The sequence below is a fragment of the Ursus maritimus genome, unplaced genomic scaffold (assembly GCF_017311325.1).
Source record: "Ursus maritimus isolate PB19 unplaced genomic scaffold, ASM1731132v1 scaffold_11, whole genome shotgun sequence".
NCBI classification, from domain to species: domain Eukaryota; kingdom Metazoa; phylum Chordata; class Mammalia; order Carnivora; family Ursidae; genus Ursus; species Ursus maritimus.
Genome location: NW_024423453.1, coordinates 3,769,245 through 3,795,182, shown reverse-complemented (window position 1 = coordinate 3,795,182; position 25,938 = coordinate 3,769,245). Strand labels below are relative to the sequence as shown.

Sequence of the window (25,938 nt, the reverse complement as noted above, 5' to 3'; positions counted from 1 at the left end):
GGGCTTCTATTTCAAGCACTCACAAGATTTGCTAAGTATTTTACTAACGAGTTCTTGAAAACCGAAAAGAATCTATAGCTTACTAATAAAATATCATGTATTTTTGTGAAATACTTTCCCAACAAAAGTAACATGAGTCCTTGTCAGACCTTTCTAGTAAGTTTTCATACTGCCACAAGGTGCCACATCTGTATAGGTATGGTGACAGACTTAAAACTAGGGAAATGGGCAGGCTTTGTAGGGTGACAACACTCTGGAAATAGATCTGAAAAAGAATTTTTTGAACTTAAAAGATAAAACTGAACTTCTGCATTTTGGGAGAGGAATGCTTGGGTAGAGGACAGATGTTTTGATTTCTGGTAGTGATTTACTATCCCTTATTAATAAGGAACGTTGGACATTAGTTCCATATCTAGTTGTTATAAGAGAAAGATTCAGCCTACAGCAGTGGTGGCCTGGGGCTGCTGGTGAGAATGCAGAGTGACTACAAATGGGCTGGAAGTTTCTTTTGGGGGGATGGAAAGGTCCTAAATTAGACAGGGATGATGGTTGCACAATTCGGTAAATCTACTAAAAATCATTTAATTGTGTCCTTACATGAATTTTATACTATGTGAGTAATAACCCCATTAACCTTCTTAAAAAAAAAAAATTACAGCCTCGAGATAAGTTGTTTTTAAGGTACCAGAAAACCAAGGGCTAGTCCACACTCTGTTACTGTATTCCAGGCTCACGTATCCCTGTCAAGTATAGTACTCATCAGTTAAACACTTCTCCAGCAGTGATTCTGCAATACACATTTCTAAGTTTTCTACAGACGAAAAATCAAGAACCAACCAACGAAAATCAAACCGCTTAAGAAAATTTGTGTAAACTATGCTCCAAAAAAACCCTTGTAACTAAATAATAGGAAGTGACCAAAAAAAAAAAAAAAAAAAGATTTTCTCTAACATAATTAATCAAAATTTACTGAGTTGTATTCAAAGAAAACACAAGATGGTCTGTTTCTTTCTCACCAAAAAAAAAAAAAAAAAGTCACTTTAACTGGTGAGGTAGACAATTTCATACTTGTTGAAAGGAATACTTATTTACACAGAGCAAATATTAGCTGTGTAAATGGGAAAACAATAAAATCGTGGGACTGGGAGTATTTCACAAGAAGGGATAATCTCCAGGCCATCGTGAAGCATGAGAGGGGGACTAGTACTCAGCCTGTATTAATTGTTTCTGACTTAAGTTTGATACAATAAAGTACCTTCCCTAAGATTTGACTTGCACAACGTTTCACAGGATGTTTTAAAATCTGACTTCTATTTCCTAACTGCTATTTTTTGTTTGTTTGTTTTTTAGGATTTACTTATGAGAGAGAGGGAGAGAGACTATTAGCAAGCACTGGGGGAGGGGCAGAGAGAATCTCAACAGATTCGGCACTGAGTGTAGACCTGATGCAGGGGACCCCGAGATCATGACCTGAGCTGAAACCAAGAGTCAATAACCATCTGAGACACCCAGGCGCCCTAAGCTGCTCTTCTTTTTATTGCAATGGCTGCAGAATTCCGATGATCTGATCTGATTCCAGGGTATTTTGGAAAGACAAAACCGCCACCCTGGGACTGGGGACTGAGGTTCTCCAAGAGGAGGAGAGGACTCAGCTGTAGTCACAGGGAAAGACGAGGTGACAATCCACAGTGCAATGTGGCATATTTGAGCGAATAAATGAATAAGTGAATGAGGGTGTAGACAGGTTGGAGAGACACACCAGATAGGTACACAGACAGACTGACTAGGAAACTGCAGATAGAGGAGGGCTATAAAACAAGGTCACAGACTCGGGAATATTTAAAACACCTCTTTAACTTCCTTTAGATACACTCTAAATCAGACATTCTAGAGTTCGGGGGTAGAGTTGGGGACACATCAAGCCCTTTGCCTGAAGGCTGGCTTGTGCTTGCCCTAAATCCCCCTCCCCACCTCCATTCTGGATACATCTAGGAAAGCTTTGGGAGTTTCCAGAGGGTGGGGATAGAGGGACTCCCTTGGTCTTGTCTTCCTCCTTTATCTGGTGTTTTCAGTGTTTGGTAAAGTAGGCTAGAATTTTCTACTTCCCACTCATCTTTTCTGAATTCACTGCCAGTGAAGTAGGATATACCCATGGCCTCAGAGAATAAACTGCGCTGAAGTCTTGCCTTTGTGTCAAAAATGCTTATCCTCTCCAGCACGTGAGCAAAAGAAGGCCGCTCTCGTTTAAACGGACGGACGTGTGCTCTTGGTCATCTGCACTGTAATTATGTCATGATTAGGAGAGATGTTTGGTCACTCGAGTCACTCCTGCTGCCCTCCCCCCCACTACTGGCACTACCTGCTCCCTGTTTAATGGTCAAACAAAGCAGCCAGCACTGTTTACTCTTAACACCTGGGGGGCTCTATCAGCAAGGCTGAACTATAGCCTAACTAAACAGGAGCGATAATTACCTGCTTCCACATTGCTGTTCTTCCTCATCTACCTCAAAGATCTATATACCTAGAAACCGACTCCCCTGGGTTTTAATACTTAGTACTCGACTAGGACGCAGATTACCTGTTGAAATGAGGACTTTTCTGGAAACCTCAAAAACTCCATGTAATATTTTAAAAATAATTTAAGTCTGATATTGGAGCTTATATTTTCTCCTAAGAACAAGTGGCAGGTCTAAAAGAAAAGCAGAAGCTGGGTGAAACGGTTTCACATACTCTCTCCAAACCACACAACATATTCTAAATGATATTAGAAGACCTCCTTCTAATTAAGTAAACAGATCACAGTCAAGTCAACAGTGTATTTCCTTTTTTTCTTTTTAAAGATTTTTATTTATTTATTCGACAGAGAGAGAGATAGCCAGCGAGAGAGGGAACACAAGCAGGGGGAGTGGGAGAGGAAGAAGCCGGCTCATAGCAGAGGAGCCTGATGTGGGGCTCGATCCCATAACGCCGGGATCACGCCCTGAGCCGAAGGAAGACGCTTAACAGCTGTGCCACCCAGGCGCCCCAACAGTGTATTTCCTCATCACAAAAACAAAAATGTTTTTAGATCTGGAAGCACATCTCATTACTGGAAAACCGATGATAAAAAATGAGAAGGAAAAAAAGAATAGTTCCTTAAAAATGATTTTATAATTCTCTAATAAATCTCCTTTATTCCAATGTCCTTCAGAATACTTTGAAATACACCTATTGAAGCCCCTGGGTGGCTCAGTCAGTTAAACATCTGCCTTTGGCTCAGGTCATGATCTCAGGGTCCGGGGATGGATTCCTGCATCAGGCTCCCTGCCCAGGGCAGGTCTGCTTCTCCCTCTCCCTCTGTGAGCTCTCTCGCTAATAAATAAATAAAAGCTTTAAAAAAAAAAAAAAAAGAAAAGAAAAGAAAAAGAAATACACCTATTGATTTCTCCCTCTAACACACAGTGACCAAACTGTGGGGATATTTAATACAATTTCATAGCCTATTTAAATGTGTATTTAAAAACAGCATCTTGAAACTTCGCTTGCTGTTACTAGAATATTATCGCTTTGAGATCTGAGTGAAATCACCTGCAAGCAAGAACGCCAGAAGGGAGCTAATAGATCTTGCTGTGGAGGGGGGGCCAAGGTGAGGCTTCCGGAGAAGCATTTAATCAGGCTTACAGTTAGGACGTGCTGTGGTTACGGCAGAGGGCAGCTGCCGAGGGACAGGAAGCCTCCTCAACCCCCAGCGCTGCTGTAGAAATGACACCCAGATACACTCCAATTCCATTTCCTTGAAGAGGTCTAAAGTCTAGTTTTGATAGGTATTTAAAATACAATGGTTACTGTATTTCTGCTTAGTGCTGTGCCAACAAACAAGTTCAAGAAATAGCTTAATACACACAACCTGAGAGATTTGGGGGGCACTTCCTTGTAGCAAGAATTAACCACTGGAAACTTGAGAAGGAAGCTTCTAGAATCTGCACCTTCAGCAGGTTTGCCCCATCTGCTTGTTGCGATTTGGGTGTGGTGTTATACAGGCCTCCGTAGAGGGCAAAGGTGCACGGGGAGCATGACGGTGAGGTCTGTCTTTGTGTTTTGAAGTCCTGTGCTCTGGCCCACCTGGGTTCCTCAAGGCAGAGCACAGTTTTCACTGTAAGACAAGGAAAAAACAGGAAAGGAACGAGACTATGGAAGACCCAGAAAGGTCTGTATGAAGCCTACATTTCTCATTTTCTTATGCTAACCACAAAAATGTTCTTTTGCATGACCGGCCGAACAAGCCACTGCTTTCAAATGGTATGAGGCTATAAAAAGCAATACTTTCTCCAAAGCCATTAAGGTCACTATATTTGGCTCTAGCTTCTCTCAGAATTTAAGCTGCTATGTTGTACTTAAATACATTATTTGTTTCTCAAAAGCACTTATTTGACCAATGCTTCTAATCTAGGATTTTGTTTCTGCAAAAAACCTAATAATGATTTATGTTTCCTAATTTTGGGTCTTTGAAGAGGGACCCAGATTTCCAAACCCAATCTAACACAAGGATTAGCACACATTGGGGTGGGTGGGGGAGGCAGCAAAAAAGTAATTTAAAAGATTAAATTTCTGAGTCTAACAATGCCATTTTAACAATTTCAAGGAATGCAACAATGTCAGTGTTATAGTGGTATCTGAAATATAGCTATAAAATATTTACCTATTGAATTTTCACTTTTCCTAATGAATTAAAAAGAAACTGTCCCAAAGTGTGCATTTCCATAATTATTAACAAAGTTGGCATATTGAAACTCCTTCACTTGGAGGAAATAAGGAAATTTGGTTTATACACCATTATATTTAAATATTGTCTTAGTAAATGTTAGTGGCTAAGTATCTGAATTCTCAAAATGACTGCCAACAGACATCTTAAAAAAAGAAAAAAGTAAAAGAGTAAGAGTTTTTACAATGGAGCCTTAAAAGAGAAAAAAAATATATATGGAAAAGTAAGGACATCAGGGCTGCATTTAAATGGCTCTTAGGGGCCCAAACTAAACTTTGTTCTGTGTAAGGGCAGTTTATAACTTGGGGAGTGCAGAGAGGCACTGGAAGGGGAGCACTGATCCTTGTTATCAAAAGCAGGAGAGCCCTGAGAGTATTTGGATGGGAAACCAGACTGGTACGCACTGGGGGTAGGCACGGTGACCCAGCAGCACAGTGCTGGAAGTCTGGGGATTACCTATGCTGGAACATTTCTACCATAGCAATAGAAACATAACCACAATGAAACTTAGCATGTGAAAAAGGTCAGATATTGAAACTACTATATATAAACAAATATATAATTATCACATAAATATACACAACTTCCATATAAAGAATATATAAAATATAATTATGATTCTTTAACCCAGGCTTCCACATGGCGCCTTGTTTCTCCGCTGTCTTTGTACATGAAGTCAGCTTTTCATGCTTACATTCTTTATGTTAAAGCCAGGTAATTGCAGGACCCTCACCGAGAAAATCCACCCTCAAATGTAATTGGGAGAGCATGGAAAGAGACACTTTGGGAACAGAGAATCACTTTTGCTGGGCTATCCACAGGGCAAGTGGAAAATGGGCAGGAAAGGAAACACAAGGAAGGGATGAAGTGGCCAGGGCCCGTCTCATGGCCAGAACTCATTTCCTTACTTTCTATTTGGAGCTGATTTCCCCCACACCTCCTCTGACATATCCTAGGCAAAAGAGTTCCTGTGACTAAATATCTCCCAATTACTAATAACAACAACTTCCTACAGAATGCCTCATTGACAGGTAAACACACCAACTTCTACCCTATTTCATCCCTGGATAAGGACACTAGAAAGTGACCTTGAAACAAAATCCATTAAATTATAATTTAAGCTGTAATTGAAAAGGAGCATAAAAACTACAATGAGGGGTGCCTGGGTGGCTCAGTCAGCTAGGCGTCCAAGTCTTGACTTTGGCCTCAGGTCATGATCTCAGGGTCCTGGGATTGAGTCCCTGTGGGGCTCTGCACTGAGCAGAGCATGGAGCCTACTTGGATTCTCTCTCCCTCTCCCTCGAGCCACCACCACCCCTCTCCCCCCACCTCTCACATGCTCTCTCTCTCAAAACAAAACAAAAAACAAAAAACCTGCAATGAGTTGCTGGTAGGATCAGAAACTGGTATAATGCTTTTGAAATTGTCTCTTTTTAAACATGTCAAGAACTCTACGAATGCTTATACCTTTTGACATAGTAACTCTACTACTGAGAATTTATTTTAGAACATGTCTTATAGAATACAGAAAAAAAAACAGTATCCAAAAATATATTCAGTGAAACAACAATCTAAATGTCTAGTGGAGACATTTAGAAGCATCTGTGAAGTACATTAAAACATATATAGTACATTAAATACATCTAAATATCTGCAGTAGACATTTTGAAGCATCCATGAAATACATTCAATTTATTGTTTAAAAAACAGCACCTAGGGTGCCTGGCTGGCTCAGTTGGTTAAGCCTCCAACTCTTGGTTTGGCTCAGGTCATGATCTTGGGGTCCTGAGATGGAACCCCAAGTCAGGCTCTGTGCTCAACAGGTCTGCTTGGGATGCGCTCCCTCTGCCCCCGCCCCCGCACTCTTTCTCTTCCTAAGATAAAAAAATCTTAAAAAAAAGAGCACCATATTATTTTCATAAAAATGTAAATGTGTGAATTTTTAAAAATCAGTTAATAAATACACTAAAAGAATATCAGCTGTTAATACTGGTGGTGAGATTTGTTAATTATTTTTATTTTCTTCTGTACTTCCTAATTTTTCTCCAAATTTTCTGCGATAAAAGTATTCAACCACATCTTTGAAAAAGTATTTTCAAACAGTTCTATGAAGATTATGTTTATGATTTTAACGATGAGGAATGCAGTATGATTTCAGCAACGTAAAGGTGTATATTACATACAGAAAAGAAAATCTTAAGAAAATATACCAAATATTAATACTGCTTCTTGATGCGCTTAAGATGATTTTAATTTTGTCCTTACTCCACGCTGTATTTTCTAATTTTCCACATTAATCATTCTTCTAATCAAGAAAATGCTGATGGTATTTTTAACTATAATAGTATTGACAGAGTTAAAAGGGAGAATGTGCTAGTTTTTAAAAAGGTATTTTGTGTTGTACAATTTCAAGTATGCAAAAAATGCATGTACAGAAGGGTCTGAGCACAAGCACACTAAAATATTAAGAATGGCTGCAAGTGGTAGGAGTATGAATTTTTTTCCTTCCTACATTTGTGTACAGTCCACGTTTAAAAATGTTTTCATTATAAATGTATTATTTTATAGTTAAAAGTATCCAAAACCATGCATAGTTGTTTCTGTGGCTTTTAGGGAAGTACTTATCAACTGAAATTTCTTTATTTCCTGTATTCCCTCAGCCTCAATTAAGTGCAATAAAAAAATACAAGTCTACAATGTTGCATTTTTAGACCCATCTGCATTGTTGCTGCTGCTGGGCACAGCCTGGTAAACTAACAGCTATTTGAAGTGTTACAGCCCTAACTGGAAACACACATACAATTAAATTAGCCTTAGCGTCAACTTGCAAAAAGAGACTTAATTCTGCAGGGTTTATTTGCAATAAAGGGGTGAGGGCTGCTTTATAAATTTCCATATAATGGATGCCACTCAATAGTTCACAAAACAAAACCAGTCACTTATTCAGTATTGTTTCCCCTGAATAAAGCCAGGGGTCAGGGGCCAAGCAGCAGAAAATCCAAGCCAAACTGGATTTGATAGACGAGACATTTCAGTCAAAAATGCAAAATCCTCAAGCCCTCTTTTCAAATATTGGTCATTTTCGAGCACAGTGGATGTTTTATAAGCTTGTGTACTTAAGCATTTTAAAAACCTTTTTCCCTGATATTTGGTGGATTTTTGCTTTATTGTACTTAGTTCATAGGTTTTGTCCTCTGTTCTCTGTGACAATAAAACTTCAGAAATAACCTGAAATTGCCCGATGATCAGTTAAATAAATTATGGTTTTCAAAACAGTCCCTATTCCACATAAAAAAGTTATTTGTAAAAATTAAAAGAATGGGGGCACCTGGTTGACGCAGTCGATTAAGTTGGTTTTGGCTCAGATCTGATCTCAGGGTTGTGAGGTTGAGCCCGGGAAGGGCTCCATGCTCAGTGCAGAGTCTGCTTGGGTTTCTCTCTCCCTCTCCCTCGGACCCTCCGCTACCCCACTAAAATAAATAGATAAATCTTAAAAAAAATTTAAAAAAATAAAAATTGAAAGAATGATTGGGAACATCCACTTTAGCCAGTTTGCAAAAATTCATAAATATTATTAACAATCCCAAGTACTACAAATTTCTAATTCCATATCTTCTTTTTTAAAAAATTTATATTAGTGCTTTTTTCCTTAATTCCAAAAGCTATATATTACACACTTTGGAATCACTTCTAGGAATTTATCTAAAGATATCTGCATAAGCATGAAAAGATTGTTTTCCCAATCTACTCATCAGAATTTTGGGGCAACAGATGCATTTTAAAATTCAGAGCTTCGACTTTCAAAACAACTGCATGTAGGTACAGCGTATATTAGGTCCCACCGCTCTCCACTACCCCCTTGCTGGATCTGGGAAACACCAGATGCTCAAACATTGGTACATCTAAATCAGACATGTGAAAATATTCACACCACGCTGGGTAAATAAAGCAATAAAGAGCTTTTGGTGAGTGCAAGAAGTATTCAGACACCAAGGGTTATTGAGGGGAGGAGGAGGTAGGGGAAATTGGAGAAGGGGAGGAGGGACAGACAGAAGGGGAGGGCCTTTAGTTTTTGGACCTTTATTTTTTGAAAATATAGATAGGTGATTCTGGACCTGTAAGACTGAAACCACAATGTCCATCAAGATGGGACTAGTTACATTGTAAAGATGTTTTATTTGTACAATAAAATACTATCATACCATCACACCATGTTAGGTGAAGAAAGTAAGTTGCAAAGTGGCGTACATATACAGCACGATTCTTTACTGTGGGGGAAAAACTGAGCTGTGTATGTAAATAAATTACACGGTTACTGGAAAGGTGATATTACATGGAACATTTTACGTTTTGTATTGAAAAAATAAGCAGCATGTTTTGATTTTACTGCCTAAAAAGACAAAGATAATTACTCGTTCAAGGGTATTTAGTGTTTATTCTAGGAAACACTGTAGGAATACCACAGTTTAAAAAAAAAAAATCACTTCCCTCACAGAGCTTCCATTCTGCTATGTACAGCAACAATAAAAAGATTACAATTATTATGAAAAAAAATAAAACAGGATGGGGCAAGAAAGTAAAAGGAGGGATATTCAAACTAGATCTTTGGGCTGATGAGGTAACAGTCCATGTAAACATTTTACAAGAACACTCTTCATCAGAAAAAAAAAAAAAAAACACAACCCCCCCCCCAAAAAAAACAGTGTATCATCAAGTCAAAGGTTTATCAAGAACATCTATGTTCCAACCTGCTGAGACCCAATTCACCCAAATAGCCTCTAGAAACCTGTACCAATATAACTTCTTAAAACTTTTAAAAAGGGATCCCACTGGAAATGCTCCAATAATTACTCAATTATGGATTTTTGCCTTTGAGTTCTTCTCCATTTTTAATATGTGTTTAATATTCCAATTATATTCATCTTAGTGGACTTTTAATTGCTCACCCCAGTGCTGTCTTCTAAGAAATGTTTAACCCACATGAGACTTTTAAGGAAAGTTTAAAGATGCAATTTTATAATCACAGGAAGAATAAAAACAAAGGCATTATGTGGGAACAGAAAGGTTGAAGATAGCAAATACCTAATGAGGATTCAGAATTCAAATGGACTTACAATGCAGAAATTTTATCATTGAATCCTAACAGGTAGGATAGAATGGATATAGAAAATTTCAAAAAACTGTACCCTAAGGTTAATGACACAGAGTGACCAAACTCAAGATAAGCAATCCTCAAGGGTTAAATATGTCGTAACTGCTACACTCACTGTTGAAAGCCTGGAAGGTAAGGCAAACACGTGGATGGCCAACACAGAAGACAGAATTATTTCTGGCCTTCCGTTTTGTGCAGAATTTGGCTCGAAGTGCAAAGGAAGGTAGCAGAAGAGAAGGCTGGCTCCTATTCTCACGGGATTTTTTGGTTAAGTAACTCCCCCCAATCTTTCCAGCCAGAAGTGACTTAAAAAAGACCAAAGAGCAATAAAAACAACTTTTATAAATTAGATTAGAGCCTGAAATAACATCTGAAGTTTGGTAAAACCATACACCAGATAGAAGTAAAGTGAAAAGAAGATTCAAATAATGAACATAGAATGGGGGAGAGGGGAAAGACTGAAGACATATATAGATATAGACATATATTAAAATATATTTTAAAAGTCTAGATAAACAAATGAAAACTGAGGGAAGTTTTTAAAAAGTAAAATTGTTTCTTTGTTTTAAATGGCCTTTAAAAATGCCAACTCTACTGGGTGATGTATGGAAGTGCTGAATCACTATACTGTACACCTGAAACTAATATTACACTGTATGTTAATTAACTGGAATTTAAATATTTCTAAAAAATAAAAATGCCAAGCTCTACAAATCAGTAGTAAATAGAAAATCAGTGAGGTAGTTTTCCTATTCAGTTTAGCACTGGTCTATCCTTGGGAGTAAACTATGGTCAGAATTATTTTCTACAGAGTGAAGCAGATTTCGAAAACACAGGATGATTAAAAGCACTGTCTCTAAACCTGAACATGATACCACGAGGTAGCCAGGAAACACTATAAACTCAATGTTCAATTAGCATCAGGAAGCTGAAAGATGTAATTCCATACTTAATCTTATTTCCATTGAATCTAATTTTCATTGGTGACCCTACATAAATAAAAGTATTTGACTATAAATAATTACCTGAAATTATTTTTTAAAAATATACTTATGCTATTTAAAACCTGTATTTTAAAAATTGAAACAAAGTAACAGGCTAGAAAAGAAGTGGTTGGTTTTTTCCCCCCACTTTGGCCTTTTTTTTGGGGGGGGGAGGCTTCTAACATCTCCGGTAGCATAATGTGCAGCAGTATTAGGAGATTAGGAGCCCAATTTCGAAGTTTATACTGAACAAGGCCAAAAATTACATTCTGGTTAATATGTAACTATACTTCAGAGGCACATTTTAAGAATGTCAAAAAGGATTATGGGTTGATGAGGAACATTTGAAGGAAAAAGCATGATTCCATCTGGGGGGTTTACTGGACAAATAAAATCTTAACTAATCATCTCAGCTTCCAGCTCTCCTCTGCTCAGTGACAATCACTCCAGGTCCTATCCATTTTAATCCTCCATCAATTTACATAACTCTTGCTCTCTCCAGCTTAGTTCAGGTCCCTAACATCCTTCCTTCCAGAGGGCAGGGTATCAATAGTCACAACAAACCTTAAATGGATGAAATCCATCCACCTGATGGGGTTTTGGAATATAGGTGAGATTGGGTGGGGTGAGGTCCAGAACCAACGACCAAGAAGGAAATCTTGAGGCGTCTTTGGTGCAGAATGGTGGTTTATTAAAGCACGGGGACAGGACCGGTGGGCAGAAAGAGCTGCTGCACCGGGTTGTGAGGGGTGGCTGATTATATACCATGGGGTTGGGGGACGTAAGGAAAAAGGGAGGTTTCCAAAGAACTTGCATATACTAAAGAGGACCTACAAGGTCCGGAGGCCTTGCCGCTGTCAAGTTAAGGTTGTTTTCCTCTCTAGCAAGGCATTAACATGAAGACAGTTGGGAACTTCCTGGAAGAATGTCACACATGTCCCACCCAGGAGGGTGGGAGGGAGGTTGCATGCTTTGTCTTCAGCTTGCCTTCTGTTCCCTCATCACACCGAAAAGATACATAAAAAAATCATTTTTTAAATAAAAAGAAAGCCGATGTAGTGCTAAGAATATTAGGCACCAGTAGCATTTTGTACTAGTCGAGTCCAAAGTGAAAATACCCCGAGAGCGGTTTGCTAAGAAGACACCGAGTCATGAACAACCTCGCCCAAGGAGAGAGTGAAGGGCCACCGCGCCGGGAGGGGCAGGACTGACCACTGGCTATTTGGTGCAGCCCGCCCTCCCTCTCTGGGCTTGTTCCCGGTCCATTTCCGGCTTCACCGGCTTCTGTAAAGCCCTTAAATGGCTCTCTATGGCCCAAACCCATTGCTTATTTTGACTTTAAAAACAAACTTACAGCAGAACATTTCAAACGTGTTCTCGTGAAAGTGGAGAGAACAGTGTCGCAAACCTTACCAGCCACAGCAACTGTCACAGGAAATCTTTTTCATCATCCCCCCCACCCTGGATTTTTGTGAAGCAATCCCGGATATCTCTTCATCTCATCCGCACGTATTTCAGTCTGCCCTTTTAAGATAAAGGTTCTCCTCAAAACAAACCAACAAACACCTTACTGCCATTGTTACCACTAAACAAAATTACCATAATTTCCATAATAATAAATACCAGTCAGGTGACCTTTCCCCAGTTATCTTATTTTTTTCTCCAGACCGCTCTCAGAGGGTGTTGCCTCCTTCTGACATTTGACATTGCTTGCAAGGACCTTTAATAACCTGGCCTCTGCCTTCCTTCACAAGTTCAGTTTTTGAGATGAGTTTTTTCCTTTCTCTAAATCCTGTGCTTCTAGTGACATTTACTTAACTTCTGTTCCCTGCATGTGATATTCCCCTCTCATCAGGTCTTTACATATAGTATTTTTTTTCTAGCTGCCTAAACCTCCTCTCACCCCTACCCCCTTGCTTACATACCTGCCTCTCATGGACCAGGTCTCAGAGCTTCAATGTCATTTCGTCCAAGAAACCTTTCCTGCTACAATTCCTGGACCCAGAAATGAACTGTCAAAGACAGCACTCCTGGCCCAGTGAGGTTACAAAGCCTAGTCTCCCCTCTCCCCAAGTCCCCAATTTTTTTTCCCGGTTTTTAAAATTTTATTAATTTGATGGGGGGGGGGGGGGGGGGGGGTGGAGAGCACAAGTAGGGGGAGCAGCAGAGGGAGAGGGAGACGCAGGCTCCCACTGAGCAGGGAGCCTGACGTGGGACTGGACCCCAGGACCCCTAGATCATGGCCTGAGCTGAAGGCAGACTTTAACCGACTGAGCCACCCAGGAGGCATCCCGCCAAGTCCCAATTTAAAAACAAATGCCAATTTATAACTTCTGGCTTGTTAGAAATTAACCTTCCCCCTGGGGTCCTTTGTGTCCAATGTTTTCACTGTATGCCTACCATCCTTCACATAAGCCTTCTGACCTATGTATTCATGCACAATTGTTATGCAAACCTCTAATAAATGGTGTCCTATAGATGCAAATCAGATTTTAGTTCAAAGTTTGTCAAAGGTAAGAAAATCTGCAACATTTTAATTAAACATTCTATTTAATAATCGTAAAGCCTTTCAAATGTGAATTACATATTTAGCAAATATGTGGGTGTAATAAAGACAGGGACCAAAGTGCTAGTGGAAAAAGAAGACCCTAACTTTGAAGAGAAGGCTCTGGAATCCTGCCTGTTACAGGAGGTGAAAACTGCTCCACTTCATTCTGAAAGTGGTACCAACCCCTGAAAACAAAAATGCCCTTCTCAAAGACACTACTGTTCTTCAGCAGATAACTGCCTACGTAAACAGACTTTCTCTGCAGAGATTTTCACCAAAGTGCAAGCAGAAAACTGTATTTGATTATCGACTGTTAAAGAGTTTTCTAGAAAAGGTTGGTTGACCACTTTGGGCAGTTTTTCTTCCCTAGGGAAATAATGATCATGCATAATGACTAGGTAAAAGTGAACATTTCTCTAGGGCCTTAGCAAATCTTATTTATCTTATCTTTTTGGCATTATATTATTTTAAGAAAGCTTTTTTTGGGAAAAGTCTTACAAGCATATACTTTAAACAACGTTATCAACATTACGATCCTGCAAAGCTAGCTGGGATTGACCACTATTATGCTCGATGCTCTCTGCCAATAAAATTAATTAATTAATATTTTAGCTAACACTAGGTTGGAATATTTAAGTGTTTTAAATTTTTTGAATTTGTATCCCATTAATGATTTAGATTTACAGGACCTAGACTTATGAATAAGAGCTGTGGCTAACATTTGTATAGTACTTACTATCGCCCAAACGCTATTCTAAAGGCTTTACTCATCGTATTTAATCTTCAGCACAACTATGAGACAGATATTGTCATTACCCATATTTTACAAATGAGCACAGAGAAGTGAAGTGAATTGCCCAAAGTTCCCAGCTACTCAGTAGTGGAGCCAGCATCTGATACTTTGGTGGTTCTATTCAGTATGTCATTTTGCCACTTTTTGAGGAAAAAAAAATCCACAAGTGAGCACATAGCTTCCGATGCCTTCTTGGGGCAAACTAAAGGGAATGTGACGCCCCCCTCCTCCGCACTGCATCTGAAGAGCCAACCTCTGAGTTCAGGAGACTCTCTTAGGCAGATCTCCTGTGCTGCTGCTTCCTGACACACAGTGAGAATGTTCCAGAGTCAACACGGAAGACCTGACATTTCCTTTATGGCTGTGACTCCCAGGCTGGGTCAACCTGCCTCCCCCAACTTTTCCATTTATATTCTCTTTCCGACACAGGGGACAGAAATGCTCCAGCAAAGTAGAACCAGCCCGGGTTTAGTTTGTTGTGCTGTGGACATGCTTGGGAACGAGGGAAGGGCCATACCTATCATCTGTGCTGTGAATCGTACCGAGGAGAAAGAAGTACATTCCAGGGCAGTCTCGGGGAGACTATGCAGACGTGTCTCCAGGCCCCCATCTTAACTAAAGGAGGTCTGCTTTTCTTTCTGTTTTGGACGGGTTACCCAAAACGTCCTCTGAAATCTGGGTTCCGTGGCTAAAAGTTTAGAAAGTAACGTAACGGTGACATACACGCCCAGGCCGTGGATCAGAAGAGACCAGAAACCTCGTCTCTGTATTCGGCCACGAATAAGCCATGACTAATCCTGGGTACGTGATTTATGAACCTTGGGTTTTGGTTTCATTTAATACAAACCCATTATTTTAGTTCTAAGACGCTTTGCCATATTTAAAAAATACATCATCCTATAAAAAGAGAGTAGAGATGCATTAGTGATCTCAACAAAGACGGCTAAAAAAAGGCAAACAAAAAATCCTGTTTCTCACATTGGGAAGGAGGGTAAGGTGACATTATTGCTCAAGAATGAACTAACCATCCATGCTCTAGGTATTTCCTCTTAGAGGTCAGAACCCCCATGAGATTGCTCGTAGGGTGAGAAAGTGGTTCTGTCAAGGATATGACAATGTGTGGTACTTTAATTTAGCTTGATGTAGATAATTTATGGGTAACAGGTCTATAGGGGTTTATTAAGATCACGAATGACAGAAGTTTATTCAGCAACCACCGCCCCTACGTGTCCTTGAACCTACATGGTAATATCTTGGAAATCTAAAACCACCACTTGATAAGAAGTAAGCAGTTTCGTTGGTCCTCAGATCCTTTGGCCTTACCTCTCCCTCTCTCACATTTTCAAATAAGGGACTGTGTCAAATGATTAGCCATTGGCATAGGACGATAAAAAACATGATTTATCTTATATCTTTGTTTCTTACAGTTAGAAATCACATTTGTCAAAATATGCCACATGAAGAGGGAAATAAATTCATGGAAGAAACATCCATGAGGTTCTATTCACTATTCAGCTTTCTAAATGGAGTAGGAAGCCTCTGGGGGGCGGGCGGCTGACGCAGAACCCTTTCTGCACCAGGACTGAAGCCAATTAAGTAATGGTTAACAAAGAGCTGCTGAGCTCAGTCTAGTTCGAGAATAAATAAGACATTAAAACTCAAGAAAATAATTTCATAAGGTTGAAGAGAAAGGTCACATCACATAGAACAGTGATGGTTAAATGAGATGCCAGGTAAACAACAAAAAATATTGGGTGAGCTCAGAGGCCATACCGAAAGATACAGAAGAATCAAGTATTATGCTTTATTATACTAATTGACCACTAAATGGATGCAGATCCAAAATTAAGAAATAACGTAATACAAGTGAGTATAAACTATTTTTAAAGTAGTGTTTTAAAAAGGACTTCTCTGAAATACTTAAAATTGAGAAGTAAAAATATCCCAAGTAACTTGAAATTGTGTAACTTGATTTAAAGAGCATAACTGTCTATTATCATTAATGTTAAAGTCAGGCAATTTATGATATCAAAAAAGATTAGACTTCACTGGTAATGGATCAACAATACTAGATTTACCTTTTTTTTTCCTGGGTAGCAGACTATTCTAGTTTTAACCTCGGACATCACACACACACAACACACACACAGTCAAATAACTCTGGAAAAGCAGAGGATCAAGTATTAAAGCTTTGTTCATTAAAATAACAAATTTCCTCCCTCAAATTTTTAGAATAAACAGAGTTAAGTGAACTCCATCAAAGTTTATCTGAACCATTTGAAGCATTATTTATGGCTTCTCCTGTTTTTGAAAATAAGTTCTACATGTTCAGTAATCTTTTAGGAATGATTAATACAGTTTTCCATCAAGTAACAAAGATTTCTGACGAAAGACTGAAAATCTAAATTAATAGAAAGACTCTGGGTTCTTTACAAAGCCAAGCTTAAAAGCATTTCCCCAAATCAACATTCTACACTCAATGTTATTCAAGGCGTAAACTGCATGTAAAACAGGGATTCTACCTTCAATGCCAAGTTCACTGAGCACTACTGTGGCTTCAAGAAAAGTCAGAAATTTTAGAGTAAAATAAGCTTTTCCCTTACATTTTATAGAGATCCAAAAGTTTACCTGAAGTCACCAGGCTGTTATTTTGGTAATACATTCTCATAGCAGCTGAGTAAAAGGGTGTCAGTTACTGAGATTGTGGCACTAACCTGGGCTTCCGAATTATTTTATTTATTTACTTTTCTAAGTAAGTTTACGTGAACCAATGTTGTTAGCTTTTCAGATAACCCTGAGAGCCACTCCTCGAATCCCTTTCTTCCTGTTGATTTGATAGCAGATTCTTCCTTGGGAAACACTCCCACCTGACAGAACCAGGGAGACTGTCCCTCCGAGTTCAGGGAGAAGAGAGGTTCCTCATCTCCCAGCACTGCTCAGTCACTACAGAACACGGAACACCATCCAGGCACGCGGTCCCACCAGCCCAAAGGGCAGCGACAGACTCTCAACACAGTCCAGTAACGTTCTGTTTTTCCTTCAAGAAATAAATTCAAGGGAAGTTCGAACTCTTAAGAGATCGAATCAGGATTAATGCTATGGCTTCCCCCCTTCACCTAAGCTCCTCCCGTGTCTTTAGTCCATCTCTGGAGGGGGTGCCGTTTGCAGCCTGCGCAGGCTCTCTCTTCTGCTGGGCCGGGCGGTGCAAGGGCAGTCCACGTCTGACCTGGGTCAACGTTGCTGGCCGCCAGCCAAGGGCCTGGTTTCTAGAGCCACTGGAGGGACCGTGAAAGAATGTGTCAGCTCACACGCTCAAAGAGAGCCGATCATATAGCTTCATAATCAGGATTTCCATATGTGCTACAAAGCCCCCCAGATTTCACCTGACTTAGGATGCTTTACTTAGTGTGATTGCATTCTTTATTATAATGTATCTTATTTAAGAAGGGAGCTGTAGCATGAGGTATAAGAAATAGTAAAGCAGAAACTCGCATGTTGCTTCAGAACATTATAGACACCTCAGAGGCCCACAAGCAACCTCTGTGATTATATCCCCACCCCTCTACATGAAATTCTAATGTAGTTTTGCAATCTATATATAACTCTGAAAAGTACATAATGCTGAAAACCCTAGGAGAAGTTTCCTAAGGACGCTATAATTATAATTTCTATTAACTGCAGTTCTCAAAATGATAAAAGAATCAAGGAAACCTTAAAAGTTCTCCTCTTTCCCCTTCATTCCTTCCCTATTCTGCCCCTACCACTTGGGGAGTTGTCTGGAGGGCAGGAAGCATGGTAATACTCCCCAGAGCTTAAAATAGACATTGGTGCTCCCCAAATATTAACATGTTAATACGCACAACCACTTTGTGGGGGAGGCACCATGATCACCTCCCTCTGAGGCATGGGGACGTGAAACTTAGAAATTGTGCAGTGGGCAGAGGCTATGAACCCAGGCCAGCCGGCTCCAGCATTCGTGCTCTTAGCCACTGTGCTATGTTGTGATTCTCTGAGATCTTGGTCTATTTTTCAATTAGGAATGGGCTGTTTTTTCCCCCGAAGAGACACGGATTTCCTTCCTCATGAATCCTTCTGGGTGGAGAGTCCACCTTTCCTGCCCCCACGCTTCCTCCCCACTTACCCTGCAGGTACCAGTGTTCGCCCTGTGAGGTGACTTCCTTTCAAACATTAGCCAGCCCCACCTTCCAACAGTTACCCGCCCTGGTGCTTGCAGTGCCTCCGTGAAAGTTTATCCCACTCCCCCGTGACTTCTGAGAGGGACATTTCCTGGAAATCTTGTGGATGGACATGTCACTGTGGTGAGGTGTTCAGAGCGTCTGAATCACTCCTGTTGCCTGGCAACCTGTTTGTGTTTGGCCGGAGGCAGGTGACTCAGACACAGGTACACTCAGACACAGGGCAGATATGTACTCGCACGACCTCCTCCCAGCCCCCGACCGCCGAGTTCATGTGTAACCTGGACACTGTTCTTTCACGCGTGCTGTTAGCAGGGGCGCCGTCAATCCTTTCCAGTCAGGGAATCCAAAACGCAGGACGCTGTGCGGGGCATCGACAAATCCCTCACCGCGGAAATACAGGCTACGTTATTTTCCCTGCCGAGTTCTGAAGAAAAACTTTAAGACCAAAGTAATTACAAAATTCTTACATATGAAAGTGAACTGAAATTATCAGCTGGCATGGAAGGTACTTTCCATCCCTCTGAGAATTAGTTCATGAATTCCGTGAATATAACATATTCCTAAACAGCACCGAGTCACTTATTTTGACCTCATACTTAAGAATTTTTTTCAGGCAAACAGGGTTGACTCATTTGGCCACACTCGCGGCCAGAAAACCTTTTACACGTATACACATACCTGGCATTTTACCTGAAAGAACTGATGGCCAAATTAAGAGGCTTCAGAATAGAAGGGATTCACTCTCCAATACCCACATGAATAGAGAGAGACGTCAGAGCGGGCCTGAGGTCACCTCACTGGTTTGTCTTCAAATTTAAGTTGGCGTGTGTGCCTACGTCACTCCAGAAGCCAACACATTCTAGAAGAAAACACCATGGACTTGCGCTTCATGTAAATTCTCCAAAAGTTATTATTATTTCCCCTAATATTTTAGGGACCCACCATTGTTTCCCAGTGATGTCTGTTTTTTAAATATTCAAAGGAGAAAAAGTGGTTTTGAAACAAACATACACATACACACATACCAGAGAGTGGGGTTTTTTTTTGTCATTCTTTTCAGACACGCCTGCTCAAGGCATAGAAAGTAAGACCCAAGAATGTACCTAAATGGTACCTCTAATCTTGGTGGGAAACTCTTGAATCCTAAATTTATTTAACGCTTATGGACTGAAGGAACAAACATAGCTTAGGAAGGTGTCTTTTTTCTTCCCTGCATCAAATAATATCCATCCTAACAGATGGGTTCCAATATGCCTATTATCTATAAGAACTATGAAAAGTCTAATACACGATATAAATTTTACTTTGTTCTTGACAGCTGTAAAGGGGTATGTAAGTATACTTAGCAAAGATTTTCATCTTAAACATATGTTAAAACTTAATTTTCTCCAACTTTTTTTTTGAAAGGCATATTTTATGGGAAAAAAAATATTTCCATGTCTAAAAACTTCTTGAAGTCAGCCAGACAAACTCCACAGCAGACTTAAGAAAAAGGTGTTCTCGTTATCTAGAATTGGCTGACTGGTTACAATTACCCCTGGCAAGCAATATGGGGGTGTATTGCTCTCCAAAGTATTTGTTAAGTCCTTAACCATGCCTGAAGTAGGTCCTTCCGATTTGGGGTTCATAGTTGGTACATGAACCTGTGGAGGGCTAGAACATGTTTGGGCTTGTACGTATAACTGGGGATAGTAAGCTCTGTTCCTTGGTTTCCCAAAACAGAGTTATTTTGGGGAATGAAGCTGCCAGCAGAAAGCTTAGGATTTAAGTTCATAAATTTGTTGCTGACCATCTGCTTCATGCAAGTTTCAATCACAGAAGAACATTCGTTGTGGTCAGGAGAACAAAACAGACCTTTGTCCCTGTCCCCACAGAGCCTGTGGTCTAGTTGGAGAAACAAATAACTATAATACAAGGAGATAAATGTTTGGAGAATTAAAACCAAGATTCTAGGAACACACTGCAAAGGCATACCCCGTAGTTTGGGAAGGTCAGGTAAGGCTTCCTAGGAGAAAGGGCCTCTTTAAGTCAGATCTGAAAAGTGAAGGAGTCAGGCAGTGGGGTGGGGTTATTTAAGGCAGAGAAATAGTATGCGCAGAGGCCCTACGCAACAAAGGAGAATGTGGTCTGTACAATGGGAACAGAACGAAAGTCAGCTTGGCTGGAATGGAGGGGCAGGCTCTTAAAGAACCTGAGAAGGCCCTTTTATGATATTTGGATTTTGCCCCCAGGATAACAGGATCAGGGAGTGACACGGATCAGTTTTGTATTTTGTTATGATCCCACTTAGGATTCCTGACACTGAGAAACTAAGGAAATGAGCGTGTCTTACACTCAGCAGAAAACGATCAGGTCACCCATGTCCTCAAGGGTAAATGTACAAGGTTCTTCATGTGATCAATTTCCTGTAGCACCAGTGAGATGTTACCATGTGACCCAGGAGAGCAGAGCGGCTAAGCGCTCAGCCTGTGAAGACAGATGACTCAAATTCAAACTCTATCAGTTCTACCCAACACTTAACTTTGGGCAAGTCCCGAAACCCTCGACATCTCAAAGTGGACTTGACAATAGTTACCTCCTGAGGCCGCTGTGCAAACGAAGCTCCTTGTGAGCCAGTAAGGACGCAGCGGCCATAATGCCCTCAGTCTCGTCATTATCATCACGGAGGCCAGTCAACCACGCACAAGCGTAAGGACCACTGCTTTAGACTACACTCGATGTTTTTAAATCATATAATCACTTTTCTTTAGAAGCCATCTAATTTCTATAGGAAAAGTGGTTACAGAAATAAATCTTTGCTTTTAACACTTACCAGTTTTCCATTTGAATATTTTAACATCGAAACTAGGACGCTAAGAAAATACAATTATTTAAAAATAATCTTGGGGCCTTATGCCCTATTTGGACAAAGATCTGCTATCCTAAGTGAAGTTTCTAGGACTATTTGCAGATAAGCTTCCGAATCAGAGCATAGTTAGAAATCAGACTGCCTAAACTTCTAGGGCCATGAGTGTAAAGGAATTTGAATAAATCCAACTATCTAATAATCAGATTATAGAAAATTCAAACAAGAAGCATTTAAGCCTACATACAGACATGGAGAGGACCAAAGGACCTGTTGTGGATTCACCATCAAACGTAAAACCCCCCACTACCCACTGCCCTCTTGCTGCCTTTATTTGTTAGATGCAAATGGTAACTCACTGTCCAGAAATCTGAGGAACTACCCATTTTACAACAGAACACAGACTGCAAGTCAAGATATAATGCCAAAGGTTAATTAACTGCATTCTAAAAAATATTTGTGTCACTCACCACTAATACAAAGATATTAAAATCTTTGCAGAGCTGATCGAGTCGGGGTCCAAGACCACTCCCAGTTCAGCGATTCACGAGGACTCACAGGACCCTGCCTATAGTCCTACTCATGGCTATGATTTGTTACAGCAAGAGGATACAAATCAGCAAAGAAAAAAAAGGCCCCCCATGGGATAAAGTCAGAGGCAATCAGGAGCAAATATCCAAGGGTTGTGAGAGTCACACAGGTTGTGGTTCCTTTCCCAGCCCTGAGTTGTGACGGCACCTGTGAAATACTGTCTACCAGGGAAGCTCATTAGTGACTCAGCGTCTAGGATGTCTTTCGGGCTGGTCACACAGAAACCTGCTGTTGGGCATGTACCCAAACCCCATACTCCTGGAATGCAAGCAGGTATTCAACAAAACTGTCTTGTTGGCACAGTTTAGGCACCGTGCGCCACGCTGATGAGGGAATGGTAGGAACCCTCCCCAAATCGAAGTTCCCAGATACCAGCCAAGGGCCAAGGATGCAAGCAGGCCTTTCAAGGAGAGCGATCCCAGGCCTGCTGTGCTAACTCATGTTTGTATACTGTTCTGTTTCAATTAGCAATGTAAGACCAAAGTAAGGAGAAAGGTCTTACTTTTAGCAGGTCACTCAGGCACATGAGCCTGAGAGCACTCTTATCCTACATATTTTTAGTATTTAAAATGTAGCATTTTTAATGTGGACAACCATGGTCTTGAATTACATAAAAGAAGATTAAAGATGGTCTTTTGTACAACAAAAAAAAGCTGACTTCTACTCCTATTTACTTTTCTGAGCATCCTCTTTTATAAAATACCACCGAAAATTCTGAACAAATAGTGTTCCCAAACTGAACTACTCTCAGAAACCATTTAGCCTACCAGATTAGCAATAAAATTCAGACCCCAATAACAGCTACCTTCATAAGCTTCTAGTAGGGATGGGAATAAGAAAATATCCCTCTGGGAGGCAATCTAATAAGATATCTTATCAAAATGATACATATGCCTCATGACCCGCAATTCTGCTCTGCAAATGTATACCCGTAATAATTGTGTATATGCAGAATGACATATGTACAAAGTTATTTATTGCGGCATTGTTTAAGAGCAAAGGACTGGCCACAACCCAGATGTCCATCAATAGGTCACTATTTAAATTGTGGTACATCCATACAATGGACTACTCTGTAACTGCTGAGGAAAAAAAAAGAATGAGGAAGCTCTCTTAGTACTGATTTGTTAAACCCTCCTACGTATATTCAGAGAAAAACATACATTGCACAGAAGTACAGTTTACTATCTTTTACCTTATGAAAACAGCAAATATGAATACAAATCGTGTATAGAGAAACTCTGGAAGGATGCATCAGACACTGATAACAGGCTGGGAGAGGGTAGTGGAGGCAGAATTTGGGCATGATCTGTAAACCTAAAAAAATATATTAAAAGGACACACTTGACAAGTGATACTTGTTTCTTTTCAAAGTCCAGGTTATATCAAGCTGGCACCTTTTTGCATGTGTGGATCATTTTACTAGGCTTCTGTAATTTCTGTAGTGGTTAAATGAGAGCATAAGATCGCTTTATCTTGTTTCCAGATCGGGTTTCCACCCTCTTCCTTTCTGAGGAGCCTGCCTGTCAGCTTGAAGGGGGTTTCCCCAGGACACCTGACAGTCAATAAAGTTCTCTGTGCCTCCCTTTGCCCATTTGCCTGCTGAGGAAATTTGGGGGCTTCTTAAAAGCTCCATTTCTGAAAGCAGGGATTTTGTTTTGTTCACTGCCTTATTCGCAACACTGAACAGAGCGCCTGGCACACAGAAATTGCTCAGTAAGTATTTGTTGAATAAATGAGTTCTTTTCTTCATCCAGCTTCAATGGAACAGACACTACCAGACAAAGAGGGAGGTATCATTGGGGTCAAATATTCAGAAATAGCTGTCATTCCTAGTATTTGCTCTATATAGGCATTCTAATCCGAGCAACATTCCTAGAATTATTTTGAATCTTACAGAAGACAAACAAATAAGCCTATAGAATGCTGTGCTGAACAATGGCTCTTAAATATTCATAAAATTTTTATTTTTAATTAACTTGGGATTACAAGACCCCGGAGTCCATCTTAGGACTTAAGTCTTTTTAGGCAAACACCACATTAATTAGTAATGATAAAAAAGAATGGCTGTTAGAAGAGTCAAATGAGCCCCCAGTCATAAGGTGCCCATAAGCTGTATAGAAGAGAAAATATTTTGCATTAAAAATGTAACTGCTGGGGCACGTGGGTGGCAAGGTCTTAAGCCTCAGACTCTTGGTGTTGGCTCAGGTTGTGATCTCAGGATCCTGAGATCGAGCCCCACATGGGGCTCCACACTCAGCGCGGGGTCTGCTTAAGTTTCTATCACCCTCTGTCCCTCCCCCACACACGCACGCTCTCTCTCTCTCTCTCTAAAATAAGTTAATAAATCTTTTTTTTTTTTTAAGATTTTTAAAATTTATTCGACAGAGATAGAGACAGCCAGCGAGAGAGGGAACACAAGCAGGGGCAGTGGGAGAGGAAGAAGCAGGCTCATAGCGGAGGAGCCTGATGTGGGGCTCGATCCCACAACGCCAGGATCACGCCCTGAGCCGAAGGCAGACGCTTAACCGCTGTGCCACCCAGGGGCCCCATAAGTTAATAAATCTTTAAAAAAAAATGTAACTGCTCTTTTAAGAATAACATTATCCTTCAAATTAGTCTAGACAGTGAGAGGAATTGCACAATGTCCATCCTAAAAGAGAAAACTTCCTCCTCAGTGGGCACAGAATGGGTATAACTACCATATCTTTTAAACCTTGGTTTAAATAACCATAAAAACCAAATCACTTTGCTAGTAATAATCTCAGTAATGTGGCCAAATAGGTGCCCAGCTGACAAATGATTCTTTGAAGATTTTTCATGCCTCAAACTTTTCTGAAGGCATGGGTGAGGCAGTTCCTGAGGACTGTCTTTTGGCAGTAATGCAGAGCAGTTAGGAGATTCTGGTGTTACCTCTAGTTCTCTTACTGTCATTTAAGACAACAATCCAATGAATGAGGCAACATCCACTCACCTGGATCAGCTTGAAACCTAAGACTCTCCCAAGGAAATTCTCAGTTGAAGCATTAATGGAATGTCTTAACTGGAAAGGGAAGATAGCAGAAAAGTTGCAGGACAACTGCTAGGTAACCATCCTTCAGCTGATGCAAATCACACTCAGGACCTAGCAGCAGGAACCACTGAACCTACTCTGTGCAGATGGGAGCACGCCGAACCCCACCTTGGTTCTAGTCCCAGTCAACACCCCCGTCTCGTAGCAGACCCTTTCTGCGAAAGGTAGTATGGGGCCGGGGATGACAGCTCTAAAAGACGGAGAGAGTGAGAGGTCCAATAAGAAAGATGCTTTGTTGTTACATGTTTTGTTCGTTTCCTGGGGACAGAGGTGAAATGAAGAGCTAATACTGTCCTCCTGGAAGTGTCACCAGAAAACATGGACTCTACCAGGTACTGGCATTTGAGGAGGAGAAAAGCAACCCAGCCGTTCATTTCACTGACCTTTACTTACTGTGCACCAGACCCTGTTCAGAGGTGGGAGCAGTGAAGGCGGGCAGATTCGCATCCCTCACAATGCTCACATTCTAATGTGGAGACAAACAAGTGGATAAACAAGAAGACTGTGAGAAATGCCACCGAGAGCAGTCAGTCAGAATCAGAGCAAGGCTGGTGGGGCTCGTCTGGAGCGAGTGGTCAGAGATGCCGAGGGGATGCTACTTAGGATGATAACAGCTGGGGGGGGGGGGCAGCCAGGGAAGAAGAGCACTCCAGGCTAAAGGAGCAGCTGGTTCAAAAGGCCTGAGGCAGGGAGGGGCCAGGCAGGTTTGAAGAAGGGGAAGGGGAGCACTGCTGAAGATTGTGATCAGAGGAGTAGTGAAGTGCAGGTGGGGAAAGGAGGGGGGACAGGGACACAACAGAGGCCAGGGCGCTAAGGGCTCTTGCAGGCCAGGTGGATGGACTGCCCACACATGGCGCAGAGTTAAATGTCTGGGAAGCCCAGGCTGCTCTGTCACTTCCTAAGACAGTGCTGGAAGATTCTCCTTGAAATATGGACAGCCGCTACAAATTTTTAATGGATTTTTTAGAAGACTTTAACTGTTTATAACTTGGTATTAATGATAGTAATAATAT

The 25,938-nt window shown here is 40.7% G+C and overlaps 1 protein-coding gene across 7 annotated transcripts in view; it reads right to left on the bottom strand.

Moving 5' to 3' along the window:
* The window catches only part of SGMS2 (sphingomyelin synthase 2), a 79,712-nt gene that overhangs the window by 25,971 nt on the left and 27,803 nt on the right, over positions 1-25,938 (bottom strand). The window contains exon 1 of one of the 7 annotated variants that reach the window (XM_040626216.1): positions 19,095-19,118. The exons of 4 other annotated variants lie outside the window; for them this stretch is intronic. The gene's annotated coding sequence lies outside the window, so the exon portion shown is untranslated. Of the gene's footprint in view, positions 1-3,886; positions 4,023-17,333; positions 18,735-19,094; positions 19,119-25,938 lie in introns of those variants that run through there. 2 more of the 7 variants (XM_008689406.2, XM_040626215.1) reach the window with 2 other exon arrangements.